Raw genomic sequence first — 13,351 nt, 5'->3', positions numbered from 1 at the left:
ACTGCATTCTATTTCAGTTTGCTATTCTGGGAGCAAAACATGAATAATAGAGCGCCGGGGCCAACAATGTGTGTTACATTCCCTTTCAGCTGACCTGAGTGCACCAAAGAGAGGTAGAGACATGTGGAGGAGTGTCTGCGATGGGCCCATCTTGGAACTCTGCCGATCCAGGTCGAGCCAGGCTACGGCAAGATCCCAGCTCTTGGCTGCAAGCTCAAGCCATTGTGATGTGTGTTCTGCTGTCGCCATCTCGCCAGGTTGGAGCGTGTGCAACCACAGCAAGTCTGTAATTGAATGTAACACTCAGCGGGCTTTTCTGCGAGGCGACTCCAACAAGGAAGGAAAAGAACAAGTGCATGATTGAGGATGAGTATGTCCATTTGTACTACAGAAAGAGCCACCATTTTGCACGTTGCCTAAAATATATATATATATATATATATATATATATATATATATATATATATATATATATATATATATATATATATATATATATATATATATATATATATATATTTCGATAAATTGGATTAGCTGTTATTAGTCTCGCAGTGGAGAAATTTACATTTCACAGCAGGAAAGTAAGAGAAAATGAAGAAGTAGAACAACAAAATAAAGGACCTACTATAAAGGCAGCCAATCTCGCGACGCCATATTGAAGTCAAAACAACAACAAAAACTAAATAACAAATAATGTGACACCACAAAAGACAGTCATTCAATCTTAAGCACTTTTCTGCACCCTCTTTGTTGTATGAAGCAGTTGTAGATGAAAGAGGAGAGGATCAAAGCGTCCTTTTCACCAGTGGATCCGGGACGTCATGGTGAAATGTGCATGTCTGCTACAAGCTAATGTCTGTGTAAGCTCTCAGTCGTACAGGAGTGGTCCATCGATGAAAGGGTTTCTTCAGCCGTCATCTGTACTTGAAGGAGTGATCCATCAATGAAAAGGTTTCTTAAGCTGTCATCTGTACTTGAAGGTGTCGGACGTTTTGCTCTTCATCCGAAAAGCTTCGTCAGCAAACTCAATGTGAGGAGCGAAATGTCCGATACCTTCAAAGAAGTACGGATGACGGCTGAAGAAACATTTTCATTGATGCTACAAGCTAAATGTTAAAAGCAAACATGAAGCTGTAGCATCCATTGATGAAAATAGACTGTCTCACATCTCCTGTCCCACGTAAATTCCCTTCAATTCCAAGCTGCGACAAGTCGACATACGCGTCGGCGCTCTGCACTGACGCTCCTTTCTTCTCATCGCGGGCCCCTCAAGCCATGCATCCATCCAGCTGCAGACTTCCAACAGCACCGACCTTTCCGCTGAACAAAGCGGGGCTGTGAAAATGCTGCCCATGACAGGCGTAAAAAAGCACCATTGCCCCAAAGCTGTCCAGTGATGACAGTCAAATGATAAATACAATTAACTGTTTGTATGCTATTGTTTTAAAAGTTGAAAGGATTAGACGACTAAACATTTTATATTAACTATTGCGTGCTTAGATCTCATCTCACCTTCATCACTGCATATCTGTAATAGACGTTTCGCTGATTCTAATACCTTATCCTCCCACTTTAGCTGTTGTTAAAGCGCTATATAAATCAATATGTATTGTCTTGTATTTTATACAGTGATACCTCGGTTTACGAACTTTTCGGTTTACGAACGTTAAATTTATGAACATTTTACCTTGCCATACGAACTATTACACACGGAGCTGCCACAATGAGTGATATGTCGTTCGCAAACGAGCCCGTTCTCATAAAAAGGAAAATGGCTACCGACATTTTTTTGTCCTCTATTTCCCGTCCCCAGTCTTCGGTTAAAGCTACCTGATCGGTCAAGAACGCAGCAGTGAGGGGAGGTGGTTTCAACATTAAAGAGACATGCAGACGACAGAGAGAGAGGGACAGTGAAATTTGAACACATTTTAACTGTGATAGTTCAAAGGAATAGTGTAGACTGCAAGGTTAAAATTCCCATCAATCAGGCTCACAAATAATCCGCATTAGCCATCAGTTCAATTTGAAATGAAAGGACAAGCAAGGGAACTAGCTATTAATGATGTTTCTAGTGTGTTTCTTGCATCTGTTGCTGTTGCAATATCACAACTTCCAAGATGTACAACCCAGAGCTCCTTCAAGCAATCAATGACCACCGCAAAGGTAAATAAAACGACTTTATTCTACAGTACAGTTTATTTCTTTAATTATAATGTCATAGCACACTTATTATACATAAAATAAGGTATACCTTGTGTAGTTTTAAGGCTTAGAAAATTAGAATGTAGAACATTGTGTGTTTTATGGTGACCTGGGAACGGATTATTCTCATTTTAATGGTTTTCTATGGGAAATTAATTTTTTGATACACACTTTTCACCTTACACACTGTCTGGGAACCAATTAAGTTTGGAAGCCAAGGTATCACTGTAGTTTATTAGAGGGTGAAAAGTTGGTGCCTTTGGCCTGAGGTTCAGGGTTATGCGAGTCCAGGTGGAGCAGCTGTGACTGTCACAAAGTGAAAGAAAGATCTGCATGCCTCACAGGGAAAACTCCTCCTGTGATTAGACATTACCAGCTGTCCTATGCTGAGCTTGAACTTTTCAACCTGAACTTTTCAACGTTGTACTTTGGGGTCACTTTCACCTTGAAAGTGAAATATTGTTGACATTCCGGGCGGCCCGGTAGTCGAGTGGTTAGCACACCGACTTCACAGTGCAGAGGTCGCCGGGTCGCGTCCCGTTCCGGCCTCCCTGTGTGGAGTTTGCATGTTCTCCCCGGACCCGTGTGGGTTTTTTCCGGGTCCTCCGGTTCCCTCCCACACTCCAAAAACATGCATGGCAGTCAGATTGACCACTCCCCCCTAGGTGTGAGAGTGACTGTTGTACGTCTTTGTGTGCCCTGCGATTGGCTGGCAATCAATTCAGGATGTCCGGCACCTCGTGCCCGAAGATAGCTGAGATACGCTCTAGCACCCCCCGCAACCCTAATGAGGAATAAGCGGTACGAAAGATGGATGGATGTTGACATTACAGTTTCATTTTCAGTAAGTTTTAGTGTTGGCCACGTTCCTTTCAATAACAAGGTTAAGAACCACTGATCGAGATAAGTCAGTTGTTTTTGACAGAATGTGACATCTTTGCAAAGGTTTTCACCAAAACAGTATTCTAGCAGCAGACATGTTATGTTAAGCACTTTGTTAAAGCTTCAGCTGTTGTTAAAGCGCTATATAAATCAATATGTATTGTATATTATTTAGTTGGAAGCAAAACTGATAATTCAGTTTACAGGGTTTTGAAAAGCACTATAGTTCTACTAAGTTCATCCTGTCTACTTGATATCTAATTTAAACCACATTCTTTTCTTACAGACAGTGTATTGTAGGTGTTCAAATCGAGTCACTCTGTCACTCTGAAGTATACGCCGAAACATGTCAGGTATTTGAACACCTACAATACACTGTCTGTAAGAAAAGAATCTGGTTTAAATTAGAAAAGCACGATAGTACTATCAAATCTTCTATCCGCTCTCTACTGCACAATGCACATACATTAGGGGACCAGTGGCGGGCCGTTGATTTCATCTTTAGGCCTTCAGTAGTGCTACTTAAAAATTAATCCTGACTGAAAAAAGTGTGGTGTGATTTACTTCAAGTCCACTCGAGGGTGCCATTCTCCAGGAAACAACTGCCCTACCTTTCTTAACTCATTCACTCCCATTCATGAATTTATTTGGGAATTGAAAATGTGACTAAGAGCGGCATCATCGAATTTGTTCGGGTTTTGGTTTCTCATGCTTGGGTGTCAATAAAGCGCTGGCCATGGCAATGCTCCTTCTTTTTCACAGGGGAACAGCATTTCCCTTTTTTCCATCTTAGCGCTTTGTTCCAGCTTCAGCTGTTGTTAAAGCGCTATATAAACCAATATGTATGTATTGCATTGTATTTTGGCCAGCCACCCTCATTTCAAGCTCATAACTCCAGACCCATATCATTTAGGACATAACTCTATTTCTGATGAAGGAAGATAGTCTAAGGTTCCTAAAACTCAATATTCTGTGGGTCCTGGACTTGGAGTGACAATGACAAAAACCCTGGCACTGGAGTGGACACATTTTTGCACGTCTGGCAGTGAATGAGTTAATAATGTCCATTTTTTTTCTTGACAAGTCCGTCTTGAAAATGGCTTTAACAGTAAATCTGAACCAAATCCATTTCTTCTCCTCCTTCAGCCATTGGTTAAATGCTTAAATGCGAAAATACACATCTGGAAGCAGCGCAACAGGCAAAAATTAATGAAAGGAAGCTGAAAGACAATTTTGAATGATATACAGTAATTAAAATTCATGGATTTTTAGGCCAGCATAGAAGGCTTTGCAGGCCTTGACAGTCCGCCGCTGTAGGAGACAAACACTGGCCTTGAAGTAGGCCAATTACCAGTCACTCTGAACAAAGACACTGATGCAACGTGGCAGAAGCCAAGAAGAGCAGCGAAAGCAGGGTGTCTTCTATCAGCTAACATGAACTCAGAGGGGACACATAAACAAGCCCCCCCCCCTCGCCTTACATAACTGCCGTCTTCCTACCTACTGGAGGCATCGCTTATTTGTTTGGACCCACCCATTTTCTGTCATGTTAACTCATCCTTTCCAGATGACATTGTTTTTCCTGTTTTTCTTTAATCCGAAATACAGACACTACCCTACTTTCGAGTTATGAACAACGGTACATATGAACAATTTTTGTAGTAACGTATGTAGTATTCTCTCCAGTTATACATGTACATATCCATATAGAGCACAGGTGTCAAAGTCAAGGCCCGTGGGCCAAATCTGGCCCACCACATAATTTTTTTCGGCCCGTGAAAGCAAATCAAACTTGTAAAATTCCATGATGCTTGCTAAAATCCTAACCAAAATTTCATATTTTTGGATGTAAACCACAATAACAGTCATTCTTCTTGACTTCAGATTTGAAAACGAGTTATTCATTAATTTGTTGTGCGCTCTATATGTAATATGTGGAGGGGATTCAACATTCTAATGGCTTCCCCAAATTCATAACGGCCCTCGAGAGGAAACCGTAACGACAATGTGGCCCGCGGCAAACAATTACTTTGACACCCCTGAATAGAGCATATATTTTATTAAATGTGTATTTTTCAGTACAAACCAATACAGGTTACTTATACAAGCCTTAAACATACTTATATAAATCTCAAATACAGTGATACCTTGGCTTACAAACTTAATTGGTTCCCAGACAGTGTGTAAGGCGAAAAGTGTGTATCCAAAAAAATAATTTCCCATAGGAAACCATTAAAATTAGAATAATCGGTTCAAAGGTCCCCATAAAACATAATTTTCTAATTTATAATTTTCTAAGCCTTAAAACTCCACAAAATATACCTTATTTTATGTATAATAAATGTGCTATGGTATTATAATTAAAGAAATAAACTGTAGTGTATAATAAAGTCGGTTTATTTACCTTTGTGATGGTCGTTGATGGCTTGATGTAATGGAGTGGCCGGTTTCATCAGCATTAAACACTTGATGAGGAACGTAACCTTCTTTCACCATCTTGAGGAATGATCCCTTGTCGGTGCTTTCTCGGTGATAATTTTATCTAATTCCTCATCAATTGTGTTCTTTTTAGCTGGGTTGATAGCTTTTTGCATCAAGTGTACAGATGGCTTGTGCGGGTTATTTGTGGAGCCTGTTTGATGGGAATTTTAACCTTGCAGTCTACACTCTGCCTTTGAACTATCAAAGTTGAAACGAGTCCAAATTTCACTATTTTCTATCAATTTTGTCTGCCTGTCTCTTTAATGTTTAAACCACCTGCTCTTACTGCTGCGTTCTTGACCAATCACGTCGACTTAACTGAAGACTGGGGGCGGGGAATAGAAGACAAACACAATCGGCTACCATTTTGTTTTTTTGGAGAATGGCTTCACTCTCTTTTCCCCCCCTCACTACTGCGTTCTTGACCAATCACTTGGCTTTAACCAGCGACTGGGGGTGGGGAATAGAGGACCAAAACAAGCCGGCTGCCATTTTGTTGTTAGGAGAACAGGCTCGTTTGCGAACGACACATCACTCATTGTGGCAGTTATGTGTGTATCCCGAAAAATAGTTTGTATGCCAAGGTAAAATTTACATAAATTTAACTTCGTAAACCGAAAAATTCGTAAGCCAAGGGGTTCGTAAACCGAGGTATCACTGTACACTTATATAAGCCTTCAACAAACATTCTGTAGAAAATATCGCACTGAAGCAACTTCTGAACAAATTCACCTTACGAACAACCGTTGGGAACGGATCTTGTTCGTAAGTTGGGGAGTGTCTGTATTGATTTTATTATCAAATGTTCAAGTGATCTTTTTCGTGAGTACATCGCTACCAAAGTGATTTCAACCTGCCGTTAATTGTTCGTGGTGTTCGGCAGCAATGTGAGATGTTCACATCATATGCACTGCATTTATGTACAAATCAAACAGTGAAGTGGAAGGATGCACTGCAGGAGGGATCAGCAACAAGGGCTCCCCCACGACTTAGTCAATGTCTAGATAAATTGGAAACATGACAGATGCTGCCTGTACAAGGCTGGCGAGTGAGGTCAGATTAAGATTCATATGCTGACCTTTTCTTTGGACCGCCTTCTTGCTCGATCATCAAGATCATCAATATGGACTAATGAGCCTTAACGCTCCTATTTTGGCAGAGGGCGATCACTCATCAGGACCACGTTGGGTGTTAGCATTGTTGACGGGTCCTCTCAATAAAATTGGACCCTGTCAATAACATATCCAGAATCATCATCCGGTTTTTGCACATCTACATTTGCACAGTATACAGTTGACATTTTTATTTTGTTATGCTTAGAATATCTTGTTTTCTATCCTTTCACTCCCACCCCAACCCCATCCCTCTTCTATTGCTGCTGTGGACTGCAAATTTCCCCATTGCGGGACGAATAAAGGTATTCTGATTCTGATTCTGATCCTGGATTTTTTTTAATCTTCAGGTTTCAGTCTGTTTTGGGATCCAGTTTTATGGCATCATCATTTTCTGACATTCGTTATTGGAGTCAGTAAAATTGACCAAATGACTCACCTGTTTAGACTTTTTTTATATATAACATCAAACGTACAAATATGGGCGGGGATGCCCCACACACGTCAATGTGTATATCTCAAGAGACAAAACACTAATGGAAGGGACATTAATCTTGGATGGATGAACATTAAGCGTATCAGAGAGCGGATGTGGTTTGATAGCGAATGGCAAAATCTTCCATCTCCACCCCATGTCCCATCAAGGAGGGTTTTTGAAAAGGTATCATCTGCATATGCTCACCTCTGGGCAGCAACGTTTCTTTGCTTGCCACTGACATATCTAAAAGAATTTCTTATATAGTAAACCATCCTCCATTTCAAGTTCCAGGTTCATTGGATTGCTATTAATAATAATAATAATAATAATAATAATAATAATAATAATAATAATATTATTGTTAATAATGATATTATTGTTAGTATTAGTAGTATAGTAGTGGTAGTAATAGTAATTGTAGTAGTAGTGGTGGTATCACCCTTCAACTGTGACTAGAAAGCGTCCTTGAGAGTTTTGAAAGGTGCTTAGAAATGAAATATATTATTATTAGTAGTAGTAGTAGTAGTAGTACTATCACCCTTCAACTGTGGCTGGAAAGTGTCCTTGAAAGTTTTGAAAGGCGCCTATAAATTAAATGTATTATTATTATTATTATTATTATTATTATTATTATTATTATTATTATTATTGGATTGGATTGGATATGCCTTTATTAGTCTCACAGTGGAGAAATTTACATTTCACAGCAGCAAAGTGATGAAAGGAATGAAAGTAGAAAAACAAAAATAAATAAATTGTTGTTGTTATTAGTATTATTATTCGTAGTAATAGTATTAGTCATAGTAGTAGTAGTAGTAGTATTAGTAGTATTAGTCGTAGTAGTAGTATCACCCTTCAACTGTGACTGGAAAGTGTCCTTGAGAGTTTTGAAAGGCGCTTATGAATGAAATGTATTATTATTATTATTACCACTTTTTTTGTTTTGCTTCGTTTTTGTCCAGTTACAACTCATTTTTACTTTAACTCAGTTACTTTTGTGGTGTAATGTTTCACTGGATTTTTGCGTTTTAGAAAGGCAAAAATTGTGAATTTTATGGCTACATAAAACGCGTTTTATTAATAATCTACCCACCTTTTGGCATGATTATTGATGAGTAAAGTTTATGAGATTGGGAAAAAATTATATATATATATATATATATATATATATATATATATTTTTTTTTTCTGCAAGCATAACTATCACTTAGTAGAATATTTTTGTCTCGATATATATTTTTGGAATGTTTCGGCTATTTTAAGTGTGTTTAATTTTTTCAAAGTAAGTGGCATAAATACTTCTAAAACGTGAATCTAGCAATGTTTAGATAGGATATTTCTATAACATGAATTTTACCCCCGTTATGGAGGGGAGTTTCCCGTAGTCATTTTCTTGATTGGGGTTGAATCTGAAAACAACGCGAGATCACTTTGAGTGAGAGGTGAGAGAAATTTTGACTGGTCACCTGAACATACCAGGGATGCTTTTATGAGTGTGGATGGAAGCTGAAGGGAAAAAAAAGCACAAGGAGAACATGCAAACTTCGTTCGGGTGGGCCCGCGTTGGACCGGGACTGGATGGGGCAAAACCTTATATTTATTAAAATCATTTGCTCTATTTACGCCAAATTTTTTCTTTGTGCTTCTCCGGCTTTAAACCCGCAGAAATTGAAGGAAGTGTCAGGGGGAAAAAAATAAGTCCCGTTGAACTTTCGCTGCAGTTTGTAATCTTATGTCTTTTCTGTCTGAATGCAATTATGAGCACATTCAGAGCCTTGGGTGAGCTTTTATGCATCGTGTTACAAATGTGCACGCTCACCAAGGCTTGCAAAGTGTGATTCAGTCATGAACTGTGAAAATGTCACCCCCTATTAATAACATTTCTGCACAGAGCCTGTTATAGCTTAACATGTGCAGTTTGTACTGCATATTTAGATGATGGTGAACATTATAGCAGGCTATTTGTCTTGCGCAGTGCACTTTTGAGGTCCTCAGAATAAGGCTGCAGACCAGGGTTTAATCAGCCTCCCTCAGTCTGCCTCGGTTAGACTCAAAGGGCGAGTAGCAGCCGCCTGCAGTGCGCAACAACAGCTCCAAATCTGATGCACTTGGACAAGTCAATGCGAGGGCGTAATGCTTGTGCAAAAATATGGACCCCTACACTTTCTTTTGGGATGTTTGTCCATTATAACTTTGATATACAGTACATATCGTGATTTCCTCTTTTCACACATCTATCTATCTATCTATCTTGGGTGCCGATAAAGCGCTATCCATGGCCTCTGGCAATGTATTTTACTTTTCTACAAGGAAGCAGCATTTCCCTTTTCTCCATGTTAGCACTTTGTTCCAGGTTCAGCTAAAAAAAAGCGCTAAATAAACAATATGTATGTATTGCATTGTATTTTGGACAGCCACCCTCATTTCTAACTCATATAACTCCAGACCCATATAATTTAGGAAGTAAGTCTTTTTTTCTGATGAAAGTAGAGTCTAAGGTTTCTAACACTGTATTGAATGTTTATGTGGTCCTAAAACTCAATATTCTGTGGGTCCTGGAATTCAAGTGACAATGACAAAAACCCTGGCACTTGAGTGGACACATTTTTGCACATCTGGCAGTGAATTAGTTAATTTTCAATACTGTCAAACAAAAATGTCTTTAGCACTTTCTGCACCCTCTTTGTTGCATGAAGCAGTTCTAGATGAAAGAGGAAAGGATCGAATAATCCTTTTCATCAGTGGATCAGGGATGTCATGGTGGAATACGCACATCTGCTACAAGCTAAATGTTGAAAGCAAACACTAAGCTGTAGCATCCATTGACAAAAAGAGATCTCCTGTCCCAAGTAAATCCGCTTCAATTCCAAGCTGCGACAGTTGCACATACGCATCGGCGCTCTGCGCTGACACTCCTTTCTTCTCATCGTGGGCTCCTCAAGCCATGCCGTAAACTACCCAACAGCATCGACCTTTCCGCCGGAAAAAGCGGTATGGTATGGCTATGCTAGGCTTTGCTGTAGTAAATCTGCTCCAGTGAATTCCTTGAAATAACTAAACCATCTCAGTTCGCCACATGTGTGCGAGCACTCTTTGGACTCATGCAGATATTTATTTGCACACCCTCTCCCCGAGGCTGAATTATATTTGCACAGTTCAGAAGGTCCTCGGTTGTCGCCTTCGGGCAGACCTCCCAAGCAGAATGTAAAAATATGTTATACGTAAAGACAATAAAATCTTATTAGCGAAAGGGCAGTAAAGCGAGAAGGATATATATGGAGGGAGAATTCAAACAGAAGCTCAATGTTTCGACCTCGGGGCTGTTTTCGAGCATGTCTGCGACGTAAGAACGCTCACATGTGCACTCGCATGCATACTGAGCCCATGTAGCATACAGTCGAGCAGAAAGAGCCAGAGAGGGAAGCACAGTTGACTTCCTCTGTCGTTACTCACACCTGCAGTAGCATGCAATCTCCATAGCAACAGGACTTGGCAACAGTGTGCAGAGTTGATATTTGAGGTTGTGATCTTTAATACCCCCGCCCCCTTTTTTTAACTGCAGTCTTTGACAGAAATGGGTGCTTTTGTCTTACAATAACGTGGCTTTCTGTTCTCATGATTGTCATGTGCAATCGCATTAACACTGATCAAATGAGCAGTAATCAAAATGGTGTGGAAGAGGAAAACTGTAATAATAATAATAATAATAATAATAATAATAATAATAATTACCTTCAAGGGGACGCCACAGCAAATCAGTGTCCTCCATCTTTAGAGGTTTGATCCGCATGTTTGTTTTGGCCAAGCTTTTACGTCGGATGCCTTTCCTGACACAACCCTCTGTATTTATCCGGGCTTGGGAACGGCACAAGAAGATTTATGTCCCTTTGTGGCAACAGAACAAGCAACTCGCTCAGTAAAAAGCTCCAAAACACAAAATAATAATAATAATAATAATAATAATCACAATAACAATAACAATACTAATACAAACGCTAATACTTAAAAGGCGCTTAGAAATTACATGTATTATTCTTATTACTACTACTACAACAATAATAATAATAATAATAATAATAATAATAATAATAATAATAATAAATTTCATGTGTAAGTGCCTTTCAAAACTCTCAATGTCACTTTACAGTCACAGGATAAGTTTTTCTGTGGTTGAGCAGCGACAGCATTCACTCAACACGGAAATAACTCAAATAGATAGAAAGCTAGCTAGCTAGCTAATGGATAGCTAATAAATAGCTCATAGATAGCCAGATAGCCAACAGCTAACCAGCTAGACAGCAAAGAGCTAGCTAGCTAATAGCTAGCCAGCTAGATGGCCAACAGATAACCAGCAAAATAGCCAGATAGCTAGCTAGATAGCTAAAATTGAAAAAAAAATATTTGGATGCGACAAATAGATCATTCTCACATTGTGTGTGCTGTGTGAAATCAAGTATGACTTTTAGGGTATGTTCCCCCGCAGGGCTTTCATTATATTTAGCTCTGGAAATAACAAAAAAGACCTGTGCAAAATGATTACTTTCTCAGATTTTGTTATTTATACATACATTTATTCCTAGGGGTTGTGAGTGTCCTGACTTATACATTTTTCAAGATATGAGTCATTGTTCTGGCAATTATTTGATATGATGGACATGTACAACTTTGAGAAACAAAGTGTTTTTATTGTTGCTATTTGTGTTTTTTTGTTGTTGTTGTTGTTGAAGCATCAGATACGACAATGAAAGTTATTCTGATCCTGGTCTGGTGTCCATGAACTCGAATCATACTGATGGAGCTATCAGATTTTGCCTCTATTTTCCCCACTTTCCAAACAAGAACATCAAATGGTTGACTTTGATTATGTTTTAGAAAATTGTCCAATGAGATTATTATTAAATTTGAAGAGTTGTGTTGTACCTCTCTAAACTCCTGTTGTCAACTGGGATGGACTCCAGCTGACCCGTGACCCCACTGGAGATTAGACAATTGATTACTGTACAATATGTGTGTCTTTTTACCAAACTACAGGATAACTTTGTTGTTTACAGCGATTTTTCCACTTTTTCTTTCGGCTTTTCCCTTCAGGGGTCGCCACGGCAAATCAGTGTCCTCCTGCTTCAGACGTTTGATTCGCATGTTTGTTTTGGCCAAGCTTTTACGTCGGATGCAGAACAAGAAACTCTATGAACTTAATAAAGATGACGATGCTCGATAAAACGACAGCAATAATAAACAGCAGATTGAGGAATGTCACTAAAGTAAAAATTTCATGACAATGCTGTGATCTTACCATGAAATCGATTCTAACGTGTATAAATAAACACATTCAAATAGTTGAAGAGGGCCTTTTTTTTTTACAGTGACCTTGTATTTCTGCTGGCGTTCGTTTCCTCCATCTTTCTAAAATACTGTAGTCACCTGGCAGCTTATTTTTGCGTTTTGGAGAAATGGAGCTTCATCATGTGCTCACAACGACGCCCGTGGATACAAATCACACAGCTGAATGAGTCAAACTGTGGCGTGACTACGCCATCTAGTGGTCATGCACGTCAACGTGAAAATTGTTCGGGAAAACAGCCTTAATAATAATAATAACAACAATAATAATAATGTATTTCATTCATAAGCACCCGTCAAAGCTCTCAAGGACACATTACAGTCACAAAACACGTTTTTCTGCGGGCGAGCAGCGAAACGGTTAATAATGGTAGCAAATAGCCTTGCAAAAAAAGTATTAATGTTTTTCACATACAAGTTAAGGCTCACGATTTGGTCGGGAGACTACCGATTTTAACCACAATACTCACTTTATAAAGCAACTACTAACACAATACACAGTTCATTTGTCGGGTGAAACAAAATAAACTGTAAACACAAATTGTATACTAATTGAATGCATCAATAAACAATGAAAGCATTTTTGTGTTTTAGTTACTTGTAATTTACACTTTTGTAACGTTCAGCAGAGTCGCGAGTGCGAACGTCTCCCGATTTATGATTTCTGAAATCTAACGTATGTTTTCAGGTCCGTGAATATTTGTAATTAGGTTGATATGATGACTTAAAAAAATCAAAAAGAGAAATTTGTATGATGATTTATTTACCGTTTCTTGATAATAAAACCAATATTTATTTTTTTATGCTGGTGCGTAAAATAAATTGATGCATTTTGAGAACAATACACAACCGA

The 13,351-nt window shown here is 38.9% G+C and overlaps 1 protein-coding gene across 2 annotated transcripts in view; it reads right to left on the bottom strand.

The window, feature by feature from the left end:
• LOC148897687 (ras-specific guanine nucleotide-releasing factor 1) overlaps positions 1 to 13,351 on the bottom strand; it is an 82,804-nt gene that overhangs the window by 49,563 nt on the left and 19,890 nt on the right. The gene's annotated exons all lie outside the window — the stretch shown is intronic.

This window comes from Hippocampus bargibanti, linkage group LG05 (assembly GCF_051943395.1).
Source record: "Hippocampus bargibanti isolate YZ-2025 linkage group LG05, ASM5194339v1, whole genome shotgun sequence".
Classification (NCBI taxonomy): Eukaryota; Metazoa; Chordata; class Actinopteri; order Syngnathiformes; family Syngnathidae; genus Hippocampus; species Hippocampus bargibanti.
Note: the sequence above shows the minus strand (reverse complement) of the source record. Positions and strands in the feature narration are given on the sequence as shown.